Below are 22,710 nucleotides of genomic sequence, written 5' to 3' on the forward strand. Positions count from 1 at the left end.
AATCGCTAACGGATGCCCTAAAAATCTGCTGATACCAGAAATTATTTCCGGATTCCAGAAGTCAATCGGGAGATAATGGATGCGAACCCAAACGTTAACTAATGGAGAATTTACTTTGAACGGATCAAAGCATTTCGCCCATTCGCGAATACGTAGTTGACCTTTAGCCAATTCCCATAGGAGTTGTCCTTTGGCTAAAGCTTTGTCCTCCGCATTAGAAAAGCGCAAAGTAAAGTACCCCTTCCCAAGCGGTATTAATTGCCATTCGTTAGAGATGTTCCACATATGTTGTACTTCAGTTTTCAACTCCAACGTAGACCTAGGCTTATCTCCTTTGTGCAACAGAAGACGACCGATAAGAGCGAATTTGAATTTCTCAACCTCTTTCATATACATCTCCTGAGGGATTTTCAAGGAAAACTGATTACCTTCCTTCGTGGGGCGTAGGGCATTAAATTTGTGAGCCGGAAGATGTGGTCGTTTGACCGTTCTGTTGAGGGCAGCATCTGCATAGGACTTCTCTGCTGCGGAGAAAGAGTTCCCTGCTGGGATCACAGTAGTTCCCCTAAGACCTTGTGGCGGTTGCTCAAGGTTCACCGCCGTGCTACTGTGGTTTGCTGGAAGATTCGCTGCAGGGGGACGTGGGGCGGAGAGCGGGCGGCCCCCTATGGCCAGAATTCGGACTGCTGCTGTCCTCCAAGATCGGACGTCCAGCAGCATCACTTGAAGGCGAGTTAGGGTTACGAGATGGAGTAGTAGAACGTGGTGAAGGATGGAAGTTTGCGGAGATAGAGGGAAGATTCAGTCCCCCCTTTCCCCGAGGATCGGACGGCGAGAGAGCGGCCATCGTCCGGCGGCAAGAATCAGAAGATGGCGGCTAGGGTTGAGTCGCTAGGTTTTTCGTCTGTCATCGTCATCGCACCCGAATTTCTAGATAGTTAATTATAAATATTTAGTAGTTTAGAATTAATTATATACTAATTAAATTGGCCAAATGTGATTGTGGTTGAGTTTGATTAATGGAAAATTAACACATTTGGGTCAAAGAAAAAATAGCCTTAATTCTATATCCCTGCATCAGAATTTGTTTGATTTTAAATTTAATTTTTCTAGAAGATAAGTGGTCATAACTGATTTGTTTGCATTGATTTAGAATCATATTATGCATCGAGGATAAAAATATCAAGCTTGAAGTTAGGGTGGAATCGAATAAAAAACTGAAATTCTTTAATAATACTTTTGTTTAATAAATTAATTCGAAACAATTGCACTTCTTTTAAATTTTTATTATTTATACTTTTAGATTTTTTGTTATTTATATTTATTTTAACTGTTGACCAATGGAGTCATTAACTTTTACCGCCTCAAGGAATCACTACCCAAAAAAAAAAACAATTTTTTAGTGGCGATAATATGAGTGACAATTGTATTTATGTCATTACCAATAACTTTTCAGTGACAAAAAAAGTTATTGTCATAAAATAATGTACAAATGACAATTTTTATTATTGTCACAACAAAATTCCCCTAATAGGACTCTCATAAATGTCCTATTATGTTATATATATAATAGGACTTTCACCTGTGTAGGACCTTTTTAAAGAGAGTCGTATTTGTGCTAGTCACAATATGCATAATAGGACATTCACCATAATAGGATGCTCACGAAAGTCCTATTAGAGGATGCTTGAAAATTGTGATACTTAGGAGTGTCCTAATAACTTAGTGTCATCTACTGCCTATATATTCTGTATTGTTTTACAAATTCTAATTTAAATTAGATTAATGTTACATTCTACAATTACAAATGCTATCTAATCATGACGAAGATTAATTGTAATTGTATAAATATTGCTAAATTCGTGTATATTTTTCATCCGACTTAGTTGTCGTCCCCGGTTAACTTCTAATATATAACTCCCAAAAGCACAAATTAAGGATCGATAAACTATCACTCAACTCTAAACCTCCCGGTTTATTGAGTCGATATGTTTCAAGCTCCTAATCTATTATGATTAAATAAATTGTTTAATGAACGAATCCATTTTTAATTATGGTATAGTTTTATATTATTGTAAATTTGTTTAATTATTATATTTTTTTTAACTATTATAATCTTAAATTTTAAATATAATATAAATTTTGATTGCAAATTCAAAAATCTAATTTAATTTTTAGTGAAATTTATGTTGTTAAATTTAATGTTCACTTTAATTTAGAAATACATTTAAAATAAAGTTAAAATGAAAAATAAATTAGAGAGCCCCACTATGGGGAAAGTGACTTTTAAGTGGTGGGGACCATCTAAGAACCCACTTTAAGGGGATTACTGTTGTGGATAGGGATGTCAATCAGACAAATCCATTTGGTTTCGGGCTAGCCCTATCGGATTACGGGTTATTAAGGTGCAGGCTAATTGGGTTGAAAAAAATTTCGTGTTAGAAACTTTCAACCCTAACCCTAAATGTTTGAGTTTCGGGCTAGCCCATCACGTTAATCGAGCTCAAATTTTGTTTTTTTAAAAAAATTAACTAATATATTTCTCTTGACAATATTATATTTGTAATAAATAAATACACACATAAATAAGTCAAATTTCAACATCGACTTACATAATAAAGATATAAAGATGCAGCATTTTAGGCAGCGTCATGTATGCGATACTAGTTGATTTGATTTATTTTGTGGTTGGGAGTCTACCTAACCTCACACCCTTGCGTGTTTTGTTATATATATGTGTATATATATATAGGGGAGGGATCCATAGAGAATTCCACATTAGTAGAGAATAGAGAATTACTCTCTAGCGTTAGATCTAGTAAATCTGACGGCTACAAGATTCTCGAATAATTAAAAAAAGAACAACAAAAATGCGTGAAAAAATAAATGCTCTCAAATTTTACGGTCTAGAGGGTGTAATTAGGAATTTTACACAATTCCATATCTTCCACTATCCGAGTTTCACGCTTCCACCTCCATTCCCAGATCTTCAATTTAATTAGAAAGCCACGACCAGTCGCTTCCTCCATCTCACATCTTCGATTTCATAGCAACAATTTCATTTTTGGTTCCACCATCTCTTCCTCTCTCGCCGCACCGCCACGACCAGTCGTTTCCCAACGTCACCTCGCCGGCGACCACCACCACCCCCTCATCTCTACACTCACGCCATCTGAAGCAGCCGCCTCTCCTACCTTCGTCCTTCCTTGGGCCAGACGGTGGCTGACCATAAAGCACCGCCGCCGCCCTTTCGCCTCAGCGCCGCCCGTCGCACAATTATTCGTCCGGGCCGCCGCTGGTACTCCCTCAGCCGAGGATTGAGAGCTGACGCTGCCTGCCATGGCAAGCCGCTTCGTCGCCGGTTGATTTTGTGCAAACTGACTTCAGTTTAGTATGAGGCCTTCCAACTTTTCGGATCTTCTTAGTTAGACGGTTGCAACTTGCATTAGAATTGTTATATCTTCTCTAGTTTCACCACCGCAGATTTATGCATTTCCTTGTAGTTCACCGCAAATTGTTATGCAAATTTATTGGTTTTGTAGTTCATGTAGTTTGAGTCCATATGCTTTCCTTGTATTTTGTTCATTTAAACTTTCGAACATCCAAATAAAATATTAGAATGAATAATATAACTGATATTTGATTGAGAATCATAAAAATATTTAACATCAAAAATTTTCGAATAAGCTTAATAAACTTTCGAACATCCAAATAAAATATTAGAATGAATAATATAATTGATATTTGATTGAGAATCATAAAAATATTTAACATCAAATTTTTTTGAATAAGCTTAATAAACTTTCAAACATCCAAATAAAATATTAGAATGAATAATATAATTGATATTTGATTGAGAATCATAAAAATATTTAACATCAAAATTTTTCGAATAAGCTTAATAAACTTACGAACATTCAAATAAAATATTAGAATTTTTTTACTGCTATAAACTAAAATAATTAACACGAAACATTTTGAATAAAGGTACAAAAAATAAGTTATGTTAATTCTGTTAAATTTATTACGTAAGAAAAAATCAAACAACACTTCAATTCGACAAATAAAACTAATATGATTAAATTCCATAAATATATCATAAAATGAAAAAAAATAAATTACACAACATTAACCAACTATTTAATTAACTAAATGATAAAAAACGCATAATTGTCACTCAATTTGAAAGTTATTTTTTAATATATAGATTTACAAATTAATTCAGTGAAATCTTTACAGATTCATTTAATATTTTTTAAATATTGATATGAAACATATCTTTCAAATATATAATCTTCAAAATTAAAAAAGAAAAAAAGAAAAAAACCACCGAAATAGAGATATGAATTTAATCTACCAAAATTAACAAGATTTGGTCAAGTATTAATAAGGTAAGGACGGTTACAATTAAAAAGAAATTACCAACTTAACCTTTACTATTATTTCTAAATTAATTAACGCAAATTACCTAAACCATCCGATCTACTATATCTAAGGGTGGTTATTAATTCTCTATTCTCAAATTACTTAGCTTTCTCTATGGATCTATGCAGAAAAATATGTGTGTTAATATTTCTAAATAACCAGTTTACTTAAGGAAAGGCTAATTACAACCACAGAAATACAAATATTTTAATTCAGACCATTTTTTATATAAATAGACCCTTTTATCCTTGTAAAAATTATCATTAAAAAAACAATAAAAAATGAATTACTCCCCCCGTCTCAATAAAAGTGGCCACTTTTATTTGGGCACGGAGATTAAGAAACTTAGTGTTATGAGTTAATTGAGTGTGGTCCACCAAGTTTAATGAGATAATTACTTTCACCATCTGACTTCTTCTCCTTCTCACTGCACCTGGACGGCGGCGCCGGCGACGGCGGTCGCCCCTCACCGTCCTATCATCGCGAACCAGACACCCACATCTGACTTCACCTACGTCGAGCTCTCTCTCTCCTGTCGAACCAGCCCCCAAATCGCGCCACCATATCTGGTTTACCGGCGATGGCAGAGCCCCCAAATCAAAAACCAAAAAAAGGAAAGAGACAAATCGATTTCCAGCTGCTCGCCCCAAATCGGAGCCCTAGGCCCCCAAATCGATTTCCAGCTGCTCGCCCCAAATCGGAGCCCTAGGCCCCCAAATCGATACTCCGCAGCTCTCCCAAATCGGAGCCCTAGGCCTCCAAATCGCGGCCCCAGACTTCCATCCCAACCTGGTTTTCTTTTTCCGGTGAAGAGAGAGAGACGAGATATATGGGAAGGTAGGCCGGCGACGAGAGAGGGAGAGAGCAGATGCGACCGTGAATCGACGCCGCCGTGTGAAGAGAGAGCAGAGATGAGTGAGAGGGAGGTCGGGGACGGGGCGGCGGCCGGCGCTGCTGTCATTCGCCGGAGAATAAATGAGACAGAGATGAAGAAAGCGGGAGGAGGGGGGAGGGACCGAGTGTGCGTGTGTTTGTGTGTGTATTTGAGTTGTGTTTAGGTTTAGTTAGAAGCTTTAATTAACTTAATTAATATGACTTAATTAAAGTAAATATTTCCATTTTAGGAAAGTGGCCACTTTTAGTGGGACAAACCAAAATGAAAAGATGGCCACTTTTATTGGGACGGAGGGAGTAAAATTTAACCCACCCTCCTAGCCCATAGGCCTCCCGTCCCCTTCCCTTCCCTTTTGACCTTTTCCTGTTCTCGCTCATTACCATCCCACCCCCCAAACCACCACCCCCTTTCTTCGGCTTCCCCCACCAACCTTCCCCTTTTCTTTTCTCATCAATTCAGCCCCCCCCCCCCCCCCCCCCCCCCCACACACACACACACATTTTTCCCTTTTCATTTTCTGACCAATTAACCAGGCACCATCGGCCCTTCCCACCACCACCTCCCCTTGATTCTCTTCTTCTTGTTTGCTAATACTTTCGGGCCGTCGCCGTCCTCCTCTTTTGTTTCGTCTCTGCAACGACAATCACACCTCGTCGTCCCCACTTCCTTTTCCTTCTCCTCTACAATCTCTTTCGATTCTTTCTCTATGATATTGTTTTTATTTTTTATATAAAAATTGATAATAGAAGGTAGGGCAAGCGACGACAGTACAAGTCTGCACCTTGACGGAAAAGAGAGACGATGGGAATGGGTTGGGGTTTCTTTTCAGATTTTAAGTATTGCTATTTAAATTTATTATTCAAATTTTTGATAAAGTTTAAAATTTAAGGATATTTTGGTAAAATTGTTTAGAATTAATATATTTTTATTTTTATGATTATTATTAACCTTTGCTTAAGCAAAATGGTTATTTTAATATTTGCCTCAAAATATATTTATCTTCTTAATTTTCAATAAAAAAAATTAATTGGGTTGGAGAGACATGTTCTTTTATATAAATAATTAACACAAGTATATGATATATACTTTTGAGAAATGTAAATTCATGATCGAACCTCACTTTTGATATTATTTATTTTTAATTCTGAAGCTGTTCAAACATTAATCAATATGTACAAAGAAATCCTTCTATGTTTCTTATTCTTTATTGAGACATATAACCAATTATTATAACCACTTAGTATTTAAACAAATTTAGGTATTTAACAAGTATTACTATATATGAATTTGAGACCAGAACATGAAGCTAAAATCACTTTTTAAACGAGTTTGTAAAGTATATGGGTATATAAATTAACTTTTTAAACATTTAAATTAAAATAAAATCAAACAAATATTATTCTCTTTTAACTTATTTTATTATTGAAAATTTATTTATCTTTTAATACTTCTTTCAATGAATTAATTTTATCGCATTGAAATAAAATATTAATTTATATTTATAATTTATATATAAAGTGTTTTTTCGTCAAAATTCGACCGATTACTCACTAGTTTATGGAATATTATAAAAATCCGTGATCATAAACCTTATAAAACGTGTCAAGAATGTATTGGCCTCCGCTGGTTAGATTATCTAGCTAGATGAATTATTCCAACTCCAAATAGAAATATAAAGTAGTAACTTTTTTTTTCTTCCTAGGGTGTGTTCTTTTCGATTGATAAATTTTAAATGAGGGATAATAAAAATTTAAACTTCCTTCGTCCCACGAATCTTGATGCATATTCTTTTTTGGGCCGTCCCACGAATCTTGATGCATTTCTAAATATAGTAATAATTAGCTAAAAAAATAAGGGTTCTTAATTATACTTAATCATCACTTTTCTACTTTATTACCTACACACTTCTACTTTATCATTTTTCTACTTTTATTATCTACACACTTTAAACACTAATCTACAATTCCTTAATTTTCGTGCTAAAAACAAATGCATCAAGATTCATAGGACGGGGGGGAGTACTTTTAAATACCTCATTTATTTTCCCTCATTTTCTACAAAAGAAAATTTCACCATATTTTGTTCATTCTTTTCACTTCAAGGAGGTATAATATCCCTCCATTTTTTGTGTGATAATATTATCTCTCCTTAAAGTGAAAAGAAAGAATGAAAAATAGTGAATTTCTCTTTTGTAAAAAATGAGGAGAAAAAAAAAGAGAAATTTATAAGCATACATTTTTGTTATGCTTTATTTTCTCATAATAAATTTATTAATTAAAGAAAACGCACCTATGTATAGAGTAATAGGTCCAAATTTTCAACATTATACCAATACATGTGCGTAAATAATCCACCATTAATACCTAATCATAAATAAGTAATATTATTCAAATGGAATCCTCGTTCCCATTGTGTCTAGTCACGTCCCACTATGAAATATTTCACTATTAGTCATAAAAATAGAAAAAAAAAACTTATAATATTAATAAACCCGAAGTAAAAATACTGAAATTAAATTTATATATATACCTTAACTTTGAATATATTAATAGTAATAATTAATTATTAATTAAAAATTTAGATAATAAATTAGATTAGTAAATCATACTTAAAAGCATCTGCAATGGGCTTACTTGATAGTCTACTTGATAGTGGGAGACCACATTGAGTAAGTAGTGCTACATTGGGGTTACTTGATAGCCTACTTGATTTTTTTAGTTTTGATTTTTATGCTTTTCATTTAAATTTAATTGCTCAAATTTAATAACTTCAAATTCAAATTGCATTAATTATAAAATCCTAAATATTAAATAAAATTTTAATAAAATAAAAACATTTTCTAAAAATTAACTACTCTGGCCCTAGAGGTCCGAAACGTGCCCAAAGGTGCTCCACCAAATCATTTCGGAGCTGAGCATGTAGATGTCTATCTCGAAGAATTGAATCTCTTCGCACGTAGTCCTCGAAGGACACCGGTGTTTGTCGAACACTCTCCGTCGAAGTGCTACTAGACGCCTCGTTGTCATCTCTCCAATTGAGAGCCGCTTCACATTCGTGCTCCACAATCATGTTGTGGAGAATGATGCAACACAACATGATGTCATTGAGGTGCTGTACGTACCAGTTGCGCGCCGGACTACGAATGATTCCCCACTGGGCCTGAAGGACTCCGAAGGCGCGTTCGACATCCTTCCATGCCGATTCTTGCATCTTCTTGAACCTCGCCTCCTCCGGACTGGCCGCCATTGGTGGACTCTTGACAAAGCAACGCCACTCCGGATATATGTCGTCACACAAGTAGTAGCCCATCTGGTATTCGCGCTGGTTGGCATGGAAGACCACCGGCGGCGCCGTTCCTCCTGACACGTCGGAGAAGAGAGACGGTTGATTCAGCACATTGATGTCGTTGTTTGAACCAGCGACGCCGAAGAAGGTGTGCCAAATCCACAAATCGTGGGATGCAACGGCCTCCAATATCAAGGTGGGCTCTCCCTAATCACCGCGTGTGTAGGCACCGTGCCACGCCTTTGGGCAGTTCTTCCACGCCCAATGCATACAGTCTAAGCTCCCGAGCATCCTGAAAAATCGTGTCGCGCCTCGTGCATATGAAGGAGGCGTTGGACGTCCGTGGGCGTTGGCCGGCGCAGGTAATAAGCTCTGAAAGCCCGGATGACTGCCCTGCAGAACTTCTTGAGGCATACACGCCTAGTGGAGTCGGTGACTTTGAGATACTCGTCAAATACATCTGCACTAACCCCGGAGGCTAATTGCCCGCGCGCGGGCGCGCGACCCGGTCGCGCGAGACGCCGTTTTTCCGCCCAAAATTCGGTTTTTTAGTGATTTTGGGTATTTTTGAGAGCTACAAGACCTAGGGCATATAAATACTCCCCAAGAACTTATTCTCTGCACCTTTTATCATCTTTGATCATATTCTGACTTTTCCTGAGAGTTGTGAGACACGGAGCAAGAGCAAGAGCAAGACTGAAGAATCTCGACTTCTCTACGGTTTTTCATTGTTTAATGTTCATTAGTTTTATTGAGATTGTGATTGTTAGTCATATGTCTATGTGTGGCTAAATCCCTTTTTCCCAGGGTTTAGGGAGTAAACATGATTCAAATTTCTGACTGTTGATTTAATTTATTGAGATTTATTTTTCTTTCTTTGTTCTTGTTATAACTGCTTGCTTTATTGCTTGATCACCAATTTAGCATTATCATAGGTTTTAATTTGAGATCGGGAGATGATAATTAATACCTGAACTAAGAACATAGAACATATTTATTTTAATTCTAAAGAGAATTAATAATTGTGAAGGCTTTAATCCTAGGAACTTTTGGGAGTTACATGTTAGAAGTGTGATCCAGGGATGGTAACCTTGCATGTAATCAACGATTTGTATGCCACGGGAGTGGGTATGAATTAACTTTGAGATTGCCTTAGGAATTATCTCATTAATTGAATCAATCATGTTAGTTAGGAGAATCTGTTGAAACCTTTGCCTTGGGAAATTCTCTTTCTTCTGTTACTTCGCATTTTCACAGCTTGATTTCTTTTCAGTGTTTCTTTATTTTAATTTTGAAATTGTTTTCCAAAAATCAAACCTTTACAATTCGGTTTTCCAGATAGAGTAAAGTAATTAAGAATAGGCATTGATAACAATTAGTTCATGTGGATTCGACCTTGTCACTGCTATACACAATTGCACCCGTACACTTGCGGCGTGTAAATAAAATAGCGAACAAGTTTTTGAAAGATACTCCTCAATGTAGCTCAATGTAGCTTGATAAACATGCATTTTTACCTCTTGGTGTGTCATTTTTTATGCTTAGTTGTGAGGATTTTGTGTGTTTGATGGTCTATTTGAGCTTATATTCGTTTATGGTCAAAAACTTGTTACTTGCTTGTGTTTGAACGAATTTTCAGAAATAATGAAGCCGAATTTGGAAGAATTGGCTGAAATACAAGTTGTAGTTCGTCTCGAGAGGAGTTCGTGAGCGCAAACGGATCATAAATCGGAGTTCGGACGAGAGAGAACGAGCCAAAACAAAATCGCTGCGCAAAGCTGTCAGGAGTTCTGTTTCGTCACGCCGGCCAGCCATGCGGCCGCGCGACGTGGCCGCGCGAGTCGCCGTATTTCCGCCCAAAATTCATTTTTTTAGCGATTTTGGGTATTTTTGAGAGCTACAAGACCTAGGGCATATAAATACTCCCCAAGAACTTATTCTCTGCAATTTTTTATCACTTTGTATCATATTTTACTTTTCCTGAGAGCTGAGAGAGACGGAGGACGGAGCCAGAGCAAGAACTGAAGATTCTCGATTCTACTACGGTTTCATTGTTGAATGTTTTACAGTTTTATTGACATATTGATTTTTAGTCATATGTCTATGTGTGGCTGAAATCCTTTTTTCCCAGGGTTTAGGGAGTAAACATGGTTTGAATTTCTGACTGTTTGATTCAATAAATTGGATTGTTATTCCTTTCTATGTTCTTGTTTTAATTGTTTGCTTTATTGATTGGCCACCAATTTTGCATAATCATAGGTTTTAATTTGAGATCGGGAGATGATAATTATTACCTGAACTAAGAACATAGAACACATATATTTAATTCTAAATGGAATTGATATTTGTGAGGGCGTTAATCCTATGAGCTTTTAGGAGTTGCATGTTAGAAGTGCGATCCGGGGACGGTAGCCTTGCATGTAATCAACGGTTTGTATGCCACGGGAGTGGGTATAGACTAGTTTTGAGATTGCCTTAGGAGATCATCTTATTAATTGAATTGAACATGTTAGTGAGGAGAATCTGTTGAAACCTTTGCCTTGGGAAATCTTCTCTTATCTGTTACTCCGCATTTTCGCAGCTTGATTTATTTTCTTTCCTGTTATTTATTTATTTAGTTTTCAAAACAAAACTCTCAATTTCGATTTTCCAGATAGAGGAATAATAATTTAGGATAGGAATTGGTAAATTCAGTCTCTGTGGAATACGACCTTGCTTGCTACTGTACACAATTGCACCCGTACACTTGCGGCGTGTTAATAAAATAGCGAACAAGTTTTTTGGCGCCGTTGTCGGGGACTGATTTTTATCAGTACTATCTGTTGATTATTTGATACTAGTCTGGATTTTTTTTTTGTTATTTTTATTTATTTTCTCTATTTTTCTTTTGGTTCTTATTTTTTGGTTCTAGAGTTTTTCCAGGTAGTGCATGAGCAGCGATGGAGATTTTTGATAGCGTGGGCACTACATGCTATCAATGGCCAGCCGAGAGGGTATATTTGGAGAATGTTGCTGCCACCACAAATTCTGATTCAGTTACTTTGTTAGCCACTCAAATCGCTGCATTGTCTTCCAAGATAAATGAGCCACTCAAATCTCTGCATTGTCTTCCAAGATAAATGCTTTGAGTATTGCTAAGATGGAGTCAGCTGTGAAAAATCCGATGATGATGGAAGAGGCAAATTTTGTCAGCAATTGGAATTTCAGGAATTTTCAGCAGGGTGGATTTCAAAGAGTACATCAGGGAAACAATCAGAGTTGGCAACAGGTCTATCATGGAGGGTGCCCGAATAACTCGTTTTTGGCTTCACCAGGCTTCTCTGTCACCAATGGAGTCATCAATGAGGAGAAGAAGCCTAATTTGGAAGAGCTATTGATAAAATTTATCTCCAAGTCGAATGAGAGGATGGAGAAGCTTGAGTCTACTACTGCTGCTTTAGGGACTCAGATGAAGGTGTTTGAGACTCAGATGGCTCAAATAGTCACTGCTATTAGCAATCTAGATCAGTCGCACCAATTCCCAAGCAATACCGTGGTGAATCCAAAAGAGCAGTGTATGACCAATGAGCTTGAATGTGATACATCATATGAAGAGCCTCAAGCGATAGAAGAAGAGCAAGAAGTTCGAAAAGTTGAGATGAGCTTGGAGGATGAAAATTTTAAAAGTGTTGAAGAGTGCAATGTCCTAAATGTAGTCGACACTTGCATCGACCAGGGGAAATCATTGAAGGCTTGTCTCTTTAGCTTTTATCTAACTCCATCTTTTGATTTTAATTTTGATTCATCTGATGAACACTTTTTGGAGTGTAGTAGTACTTTTGATTGTTCACAGGATGGCCATAGTTTTCAAGAAAATTTGAAGGTTGGAAAACCACCTTATCATTGGTTCGCAACAGATGATGTACTCAAATTTGATGAAAAGTGGCCACCACCTACACCTGCTAGATCGTCGAGCTAACGACGTTAAAAATAGCGCTTATTGGGAGGCAACCCAATGTTGGTTAGTTCGTTTCTTTTTGTTTTGTTTGTTTGTTTTTGTGCCCCACAATTTCTTTTCAAACTTATTCTCCTTGGCGGTGAATAAGTTTGGGGGGATGTGTCTTTGTGGGTGCATTGTTTCTTTTTAGTTGTTTTTGTTTGTTTTGTTGTTGAGTTCGTTAGTCTTGCTTTGGTGGTTTCTGTGTGATGATACCTTGGTGGAGATATGAGTTGTGTAGGGATTTGGATGGATAACTGGCTTATGATGATTTCTGTTTAAAACTTGTGAAAGTGGCATGCGTTTGTGTCGATATTGTTGTGATTGAGCATGATTGATGAATGATAAGCATGGTCTCTTGCTGTTGCAATCAATGAAATAAGCTGTGAGATTTGAGCCTTGACTGTCACTATTTTTACAGTCTTATTTCTGTTTCTTGAGTGATTGTTCGAGCATGCTTGTGTCTCACTAGAACTTATCTTGGTTTCTCCCTCGAGGTCACATAGTGTGCTTAATAACTTTGAGATGATAGAAGGCCGTCTTTGCTAGCCTATATATCCCATATTTGTCCTATTACTATATATGATTCTAGTTCGCCCCCTTTGAGCCTTTTATTTTCCATTTTATTTGGTTTAGCCGTGGGTGGGAGCTTGGAAATTATTGTTATGGGGTAGTTGGTTTGTGGAGATGTGTGTTTATGGATTATGTACTTTGATCTTGATTGAAAATAATCCTAGTACCCTACAAGTCGTTGAAAAAAAAAGAAAAAAAGAAAGAAAAGAAAATAAAAAGAAAAGTGAGAAAAGTGGAAAAAAATGGGTACATAGGATACATTAGAAAGACATAATATCATGAGAAATAATTGTTGTGTTGTGGTGGAGTATATTTTGAAAAATTTGGTTTTGTGGAAGGTGGAGGATAGAATTGAGTAAGAATGTTATAAGGTTGGTGATAATGTTACTTTGATTCGCATCTTTTAGTCACTTAGCCAAATATATCTTACCTTACCAAAGAGCCTACATTACAACCCTCAATAAAGACCTTTTTGATCTTGGTTATAGGATCACATATTTAGTGGTGGAGAGGTGAGACGATTGACAAGCTTATGGATGAGTACTTGTTTAGTTTGAACTGAGCGTATACACGTCCTTTTTGAATTGATACACTTGAGAGTTGAGAGTTCATATATTCTTTATCTTTTTGGTGAGGATTGCAATTCATTGAGATCATAATTTGAAGTTTGTCATGAGTGTGATATCTTGATAATAGGAGATACAAATGCATGTTGATAATTTTGTTGACAAATCTGAAGCCACAATGTTATCTACTTTTCTCTACGCTCTTGTTGATTCATTCTTGGTTCATCTTTGTTTTGTCCGAGGACGGACAATAGTTCAAGTTTGGGGGGTTGATAAACATGCATTTTTACCTCTTGGTGTGTCATTTTTTATGCTTAGTTGTGAGGATTTTGTGTGTTTGATGGTCTATTTGAGCTTATATTCGTTTATGGTCAAGAACTTGTTACTTGCTTGTGTTTGAACGAATTTTAAGAAATAATGAAGCATAATTTGGAAGCATTGGCTGAAATACAAGTTGTAGTTCGTCTCGAGAGGAGTTCGTGACCGCAAACGGATCATAAATCAGAGTTCGGACGAGAGAGAACGAGCCAAAACAAAATCTCTGCGCAAAGCTGTCAGGAGTTCTGTTTCGTCACGCCGGCCAGCCATGCGGCCGCGCGACGTGGCCGCGCGAGTCGCCGTATTTCCGCCCAAAATTCATTTTTTTAGCGATTTTGGGTATTTTTGAGAGCTACAAGACCTAGGGCATATAAATACTCCCCAAGAACTTATTCTCTGCAATTTTTTATCACTTTGTATCATATTTTACTTTTCCTGAGAGCTGAGAGAGACGGAGGACGGAGCCAGAGCAAGAACTGAAGATTCTCGATTCTACTACGGTTTCATTGTTGAATGTTTTATAGTTTTATTGACATATTGATTTTTAGTCATATGTCTATGTGTGGCTGAAATCCTTTTTTCCCAGGGTTTAGGGAGTAAACATGGTTTGAATTTCTGACTGTTTGATTCAATAAATTGGATTGTTATTCCTTTCTATGTTCTTGTTTTAATTGTTTGCTTTATTGATTGGCCACCAATTTTGCATAATCATAGGTTTTAATTTGAGATCGGGAGATGATAATTATTACCTGAACTAAGAACATAGAACACATATATTTAATTCTAAAGGGAATTGATATTTGTGAGGGCGTTAATCCTATGAGCTTTTAGGAGTTGCATGTTAGAAGTGTGATCCGGGGACGGTAGCCTTGCATGTAATCAACGGTTTGTATGCCACGGGAGTGGGTATAGACTAGTTTTGAGATTGCCTTAGGAGATCATCTTATTAATTGAATTGAACATGTTAGTGAGGAGAATCTGTTGAAACCTTTGCCTTGGGAAATCTTCTCTTATCTGTTACTCCGCATTTTCGCAGCTTGATTTATTTTCTTTCCTGTTATTTATTTATTTAGTTTTAAAAACAAAACTCTCAATTTCGATTTTCCAGATAGAGGAATAATAATTTAGGATAGGAATTGGTAAATTCAGTCTCTGTGGAATACGACCTTGCTTGCTACTGTACACAATTGCACCCGTACACTTGCGGCGTGTTAATAAAATAGCGAACAAGTTTTTTGAAAGATACTCCTCAATTCCCTTTTAAAAATGTAGTTGACACTTGCATCGACCAAGAGAAATCATTGAAGGCTTGTCTCTTTAGCTTTTATCTAACTCCATCTTTTGATTTTAATTTTGATTCATCTGATGAACACTTTTTGGGGTGTGGTAGTACTTTTGATTGTTCACAGGATGACCATAGTTTTCAAGAAATTTCGAAGGTTGGAAAACCACCTTATCATTGGTTCGCAACAGATGATGTACTCAAATTTGATGAAAAATGTCACACCCCAATTCTTGAAGGAATAAATATAATCGAGGTGCAACTAATTCATAGAAATAAACAAGGAACAACCTTGTTAAAACCCGAATAATAAGATAACGAGTCGGGCTAGGCCCCTTTGGATCACAAGTTTTGTTTCATGTTTCTGACAACCGACGTTCATTAACTCGAAACTAGAAATTTTAAATTGAAGCTCGACATGAAGTCATCTTAAGTTGAGAAAACAAAAGATGTATAAGAGTTATTACTACAGCGGAAGTCTACATAGAAATTGAACCCTAGCCTCAGCTCAGTCCCGTCAGCACCGGCCAGCCAACCTGAAAACATTTGAAAGTATTTTTGGGCTAAGTACTAATGTACTCAGTGGGCATGCATTTTCATAAACATTTTATTGGATAAACAGTTTGCATTTCATTAAATAAACAGTTTGCAATTCATTGAAACATTTAGAGCTTAATAACTCAATCATACTTTATACATTTGGAAAGTAAGCCCACCTGGATAGGCAAAGCCTGAAGATCATAATCACATAAACTCGTCTTGGGAAAGCAGCGCTAATCCCCTTGGTTCATAAAGCCTACAAGAAATTCTATTCTTAATAGGTCTCCTTGAATCTAATCTTAAGTCATGGTGTAGTGCTTAATATTCTATGATTCACTTAGCCGGGTTTTCAAAATTTAATGAATAAATAATTGAAAACATTTCTCTTGAGTTAAGAACACCAACAATATTCTTACTCGTCTTTCTTTAATAATTGGATTTAATGAAAACCAATTTAAATCATGATGCAAATGCATAGCTCATTCCATACTTTAATCATATATATGAAATTACTTAAAATATACAAATAATAATAATATATGTGACGCCCGGGGACGAAGTACGGAGTGATCGCCGGTGCAAAGAGGCACGGACAAAGAGCGGCTCCGGTTAAGACTTCCAAGCGGAGGAGCGCAGGGATGAACCGGAACACACCCGAACGAGAGGGATTCCGATAATATGCAGGTATGGGACTGCATATTTGAGGAGAGCTTAAAGGATTTGATTGGGCTACTCATATCAACAAGATGCATCTTCTTTTCTGGTGCCTATACGAAAGAAACTCCAAGGTTAAGCGTGCTTGGCTTGGAGCAATTTCGGGATGGGTGACCCCCTGGGAAGTTTCTCAGGGAGCGTGCGAGTGAGGACAAAACACGCTAGAAAAGACTCGTGTTGGTCTGTGGGGATAGCCGTCAACTCTGGAGCCGGGCTGTTACAGGTGGTATCATAGCCGAACCTCTTCCAGTACGGTGTGGTTCGGGGACGAACCAAGCGGAAGCTGGTGGGCCTATGACGCCCGGGGACGAAGTACGGAGTGATCGCCGGTGCAAAGAGGCACGGACAAAGAGCGGCTCCGGTTAAGACTTCCAAGCGGAGGGGCGCAGGGATGAACCGGAACACACCCGAACGAGAGGGATTTCGAGAATATGCAGGTATGGGACTGCATATTTGAGGAGAGCTTAAAGGATTTGATTGGGCTACTCATATCAACAAGATGCATCTTCTTTTCTGGTGCCTATACGAAAGAAACTCCAAGGTTAAGCGTGCTTGGCTTGGAGCAATTTCGGGATGGGTGACCCCCTGGGAAGTTTCTCAGGGAGCGTGCGAGTGAGGACAAAACACGCTAGAAAAGACTCGTGTTGGTCTGTGGGGATAGCCGTCAACTCTGGAGCCGGGCTGTTACAAAAAGTGGCCGCCACCTATTCCTGCTGGATCGTCGAGCTAACGACGTTAAAAATAGCGCTTGTTGGGAGGCAACACAATCTTGGTTAGTTCGTTTCTTTTTGTTTGCTTGTTTGTTTTCGTGCCCCACAAATCCTTTTCAAACTTATTCTCCTTGGTGGTGAATAAGTTTGGGGGGATGTGTCTTTGTGGGTGCACTGTTTGTTTTAGTTGTTTGTTCTGTCGTTGAGACTTCTTAGTCTTGCTTTGGTAGTTTCTCTGTGATGATACTTTGATGATGATGTGAGTTGTGTAGAGATTGGTTGGATAATTGGCTTATGATTATTTCTGCTTTAAAATTGTGATATTGCATGCATTTGTGTCGATATTGATGAGATTGAGCATGATTGATGAATGATAAGCATGGTCTCTATGTGTTTGCAATCAATGAAATAAGCTGTGAGTTTTGAGCCTTGACTGTCACCATTTTTACAGTCTTATTTCTTATTCTTGAGTGATTGTTCGAGCATGCATGTTTCTCACTAGAACTTGTCTTGGTTTCTCCCTCGAGGTCACATAGTGTGCTTAATAACTTTGAGATGATAGAAGGTCATCTTTGCTAGCCTATTTATCCCTTATTTGTCCTATATCTTTATATGGTCCTAGTTCACCCCATTTGAGCCTTATTTTTCCATATTCTTTGATTTAGCTATGGGTGGGAGCTTGGAGATTATTTGATAGGAGATAATTGGGTTGTGGAGATGAATGATCATGAGTTATGTTTTGTGGTTTTAAATTGAAAATCCTAGTACCCTACAAGTTGTTGAAAGAAAAAAAAGAAAAAAGAAAAAAAAAGAATGGTGGAGAAAAGGAAAAAAAAAGAAAAAAAAAGAGAAAAGAATTGGAAAAAAGTGGGTACATAGGATGCACTAGAGAGACATAATGTTATGAGAAATAATTGTTGAGTTGTGATGATTTCGTATTGAAAAATTTGGTTTTGCAGAAGGTGGAGGATAGAATTGAGTAAGAAATTTATAAGGTTGGTGATTATGCTACATTAAGAGTATCTATTAGTCACTTAGCCAAATATATCCTACCCTACCAAAGAGCCTACATTACAACCCTCAATAAAGACCTTTTTATCTTAGTTATAGGAGCACACATTAAGTGGTGGAGAGGTGAGACGATTGACAAGCTTATGGTTGAGTACTTGTTTTGCTTGAACTGAGCGTATACACGTCCATGTTGATTGACACTTGAGAGTTGAGAGATCTTAAATTCTTTATCTTTTTGGTGAGGATTGCAATTCATTGATACCATAATTTGAGTTTGTCATGAGTGTGATATCTTGATGATAAGAGATACAAATGCATGTCGTTATTTTTGTTGACAAATCTGAAGCCACAATGTTATCCACTTTTCTCTGCGCTCTTGTTGATTCATTCTTAGTTCATCTTTGTTTTGTCCGAGGACGGACAATAGTTCAAGTTTGGGGGATTGATAAACATGCATTTTTACCTCTTGGTGTGTCATTTTTGATGCTTAGTTGTGAGGATTTTGTGTGTTTGATGGTCTATTTGAGCTTATATTCGTTTATGGTAAAGAACTTGTTACTTGCTTGTGTTTGAACGAATTTTCAGAAATAATAAAGCCGAATTTGGAAGAATTGGCTGAAATACAAGTTGTAGTTCGTCTCAATTGGAGTTCGTGAGCGCAAACGGATCATGAATCGGAGTTCGGACGAGAGAGAACGAGCCAAAACAAAATCGCTGTGCAAAGCTGTTAGGAGTTCTGTTTCGTCACGCGGGCCAGCCATGCGGCCGCGCGACGTGGCCGCGCGAGTTGCCGTATTTCCGCCCAAAATTCGTTTTTTTAGCGATTTTGGGTATTTTTGAGAGCTACAAGACCTAGGGCATATAAATACTCCCCAAGAACTTATTTCTAAAAAGCTTTTATCATCTTTTATCATATTTTACTTTTCCTGAGAGCTGAGAGAGACGGAGAACAGAGCAAGAGCAAGACTGAAGATTCTCGATTTTACTACGGTTTTTCTTGTTGAATGTTTGTTTATTTGATTGAGAATTGTATTCTAGTTCATATGTCTATGTGTGGCTAGAATCTCTTTTTCCCAGGGTTTAGGGAGTAAACATGATTCGAATTTCTGACTGTTGATTTAATTAATTGAGATTTATATTCCTTTTTATGTTCTTGTTATAATTGCATGCTTTATTGCTTGATCACCAATTTAGCATTATCATAGGTTTTAATTTGAGATCGGGAGATGATAATTAATACCTGAACTAAGAACATAGAACACTTTTATTCTAATTCTAAAGGGAATTAATAATTGTGAGGGCGTTAATCCTAGGAACTTTTAGGAGTTACATGTTAGAAGTGTGATCCAGGGATGGTAGCCTTGCATGTAATCAACGATTTATATGCCACGGGTGTGGGTATGAATTAACTTTGAGATTGCCTTAGGAATTATCTTATTAATTGAATCAAACGTGTTAGTTAGGAGAATCTGTTGAAACCTTTGCATTGGGAAACTCTCTTTCTTCTGTTACTTTGCATTTTCACAGCTTGATTTCTTTTAGTGTTTCTTAATTTTAATTCAAGTTTGTTTTCCAAAATCAAAACTTTAATAATCGTTCATCCAGATAGAGTAAAATAATTAATAGTAGGCATTGATAACCATTAGTCCCTGTGGATTCGACCTTGTTTGCCACTATACACAATTGCACCCGTACACTTGCGGCGTGTTAACTAAAATAGCGAACAATAGCCGATGTGCATTTCTGCAAAGGAGAGAGAGAGTCTCGACTGAGTGCATCAGTGCTCATATGGAAGAAAGTATCTTCACCTTGAACAACATCGACGATGCGTAAGAACAACTCCTTCTGCATTCGAAAACGATGCCGAAAAAATGTAGGACCGTACGTCGGATTGTCTTTGAAGTAGTCTTGCAGAAGACGTACATGGGCTTCCTCACGATCACGATGTACGTATGATCGGGGACGTTTGACATGCGCCGGCTCTGGCGCCGGTTGGGAGGAGTATGGAGCAAGCACTTGTTTTTGCAACTCTATCCACTCCATGAACCTTTCAGCTACATCGTCGGAATCAGGCGAAGAATCATGTTGGGGTTCCGCCATTTTTGGAAGAACAAAGATGGGATTTTTTAACAAAAATTGAAGGAGGAAGAAGGAGGTAGAAGGAGTGGATTGTGATGTGTGATGAATGAGGGAAGGAGGTAGTATTTATAGAGAGAAAAGAGAGAGAGAGAAAAAAAAGGAAAATAACTGTTGCACTACTTCAAATTCAAAGTTTATATTTATTTATTTATTTTTAATTAAGGCGCGTGCAATACACGCGCCATATCTCTCTCTCACTCGTGCAAACTCGAAGGCTCGAGCACGCCTTGAGTAAGGCTCCCCCGCAACGCCTTACTCGAGTGCAACGCTCTACTCTAGTAAGGCGATCGAGTAGAGTGTTGCGGGTGCTCTAATTATTTTAAAATTATACCAAAACACAATAAATTATAATTGAAGAAAAATAATTAAAAAAATAGAAAATGGGACGCCAAAAATAAAACAGGGATCCCGTATAATTTCTTGTGCACTTATAAATGAGGGTAGGAACCTTTGACCAGGACTTATTGTGCCCCATTGCATTTAACTCTTAATTTCGCTATTTTAGAGCATCAGCAGTAGGGACCCCATATGGGGGACTCGAGTCACCCCCGAGATCGGGTCGCCCACTGTAGGTGAGGGTGACACGAGGGTGGCCTGATGGAACGGGGCAGCCCCGATGAAGAAAATGGTTGGCGCGTGTTTTACATGCGCCTTTATTAAAAAGAATAATAATAATAATAATAATAATAATAATAATAATAATAATAATAATAATAATAATAATAATAATAATAATAATAATAATAATAATAATAATATTTGAATTTTGAAGTTGTTGGGAACTTAATGAAATATCATAATCCTAGTTTTGATGATACCAAAATCAATAGGTCTCAATTGTAATAGACTAGAACTGTTTTGAACTCAAGTGTTAGAGTTCTTTTTCTAGTTTAGTTGTTGTTCTGAAGACTGAAGACTGAAGAACGAAGGACTGAAGACTGAAGACTGAAGATGCCGACTGAAGGACTGAAGACTGAAGTAACGAATAAGGCAAAGTCTCATTCGAAGGATCAGTTTCAACTGATTACTTAATGCGTGCCACGTGGATTCAGCGAACTGATACTAAAGTCAAGTATCAGTTAAACATTCTTCATCGGACTGAACCTTCAACGTTCAAAGGAAGCCACGCACTCCAGAAGTACAGCCGCATTAAATGCAGAGATCTCAGGATCGTCCTTTCTCTGCAGAGGCCATTCCTTTTGGTGATTACCTTTTCAGAGATGTCGCATCTCATGCTCTTCAAAGTAGCCGTTCTCACCAAACAAGGAACCTTGAAGATTGAAGCCTCAGCCCAAGTTCAAATTACTCTCTAACGGAAGAAATCTTGAAGACCATCTCCACCAACTGATCTATTCAAGACGTTTCCAATAAATAGCGCTTGTGGATCACTTCAATCTTCACCGATTCAACAACATAAGTTGAAACGCTGCCAAATTTGTTACTCAGCTAAACCAAACCTCTCCAAAGTTTGAATCGAAGAAGAGAATCACAAAGCCAAAAATCATGTTGATTACATATATTCTCTTAGACCTTAGGCAAATATTGTATATCCAAAGCCTAGGTTAAACTGACTGCAAAGAACTCGTTCTTTCTGGTTTAGTTGGCAAGTTTTCAAACCTCTATTCAACCTACCGAATTGAGTGTTTGTGTCGAAAAGGAGTTCAGACAGGTGTTCTGTCTCCGTGAGCTCCTAGTGCCCAGTGTGTGCTAGGAGTGAGAAATCCAATAAGGTGTGTTGGTACTGAAGATTGAATCTTCAGTCGTCTCGGTTGTGTGCACCCGCAAGCACATGTTCAGGTTTGCTATGCACCCGTAAGCACGAGCATCGATTTGCAGTGCACCAGTAAGCACTTGCCCAGTGAAGTTGTTGGTCTGATCAACCGACCGTGGACGTAGGAAGTGTTTTCCGAACCACGTAAAAATCTCTGTGTTATTTACAGCTTTCAGTTCTTACATTCTTACTTGTGTTCTTACCTTCTTAAAACTGAAAACTTATTAATAGCAAAGAGAAACCTAAAGACTGACAACTTGCTTAACTCACAGGCTATTACAAAACAAAAGTTTTCCGCTGCGTGTGTTATCAGTCTAACTGAACTATCCTCTAATAGTCAGTAAAGATTCATAACATATCTCTGTTTATCAAACTCGACTGAAGTTTTACGTGTATCAGTTAAAGTCCTTGACTTAACTGATAACTCCTTACTGAAGAGTATTCAGTATCAGTCGTCAACCCTGTTTTGGTTAAAACTCTTTTCTGCAAACAGGTTGAGTCAATT

The 22,710-nt window shown here is 37.4% G+C and overlaps 1 long non-coding RNA gene across 1 annotated transcript; it reads right to left on the reverse strand.

Annotated features, from left to right (window-relative positions):
• Positions 1-15,562: 15,562 nt before the first annotated feature.
• On the reverse strand, positions 15,563-16,263 carry LOC131017295 (uncharacterized). The gene is made up of 2 exons (XR_009099533.1): positions 16,037-16,263; positions 15,563-15,856 (listed from the first exon to the last, which is right to left on the reverse strand). It is a non-coding gene; the product is annotated as an uncharacterized LOC131017295 (long non-coding RNA).
• Between the last annotated feature and the right edge of the window lie 6,447 nt (positions 16,264-22,710).

This window comes from Salvia miltiorrhiza, chromosome 3 (genome assembly GCF_028751815.1).
Source record: "Salvia miltiorrhiza cultivar Shanhuang (shh) chromosome 3, IMPLAD_Smil_shh, whole genome shotgun sequence".
Classification (NCBI taxonomy): domain Eukaryota; kingdom Viridiplantae; phylum Streptophyta; class Magnoliopsida; order Lamiales; family Lamiaceae; genus Salvia; species Salvia miltiorrhiza.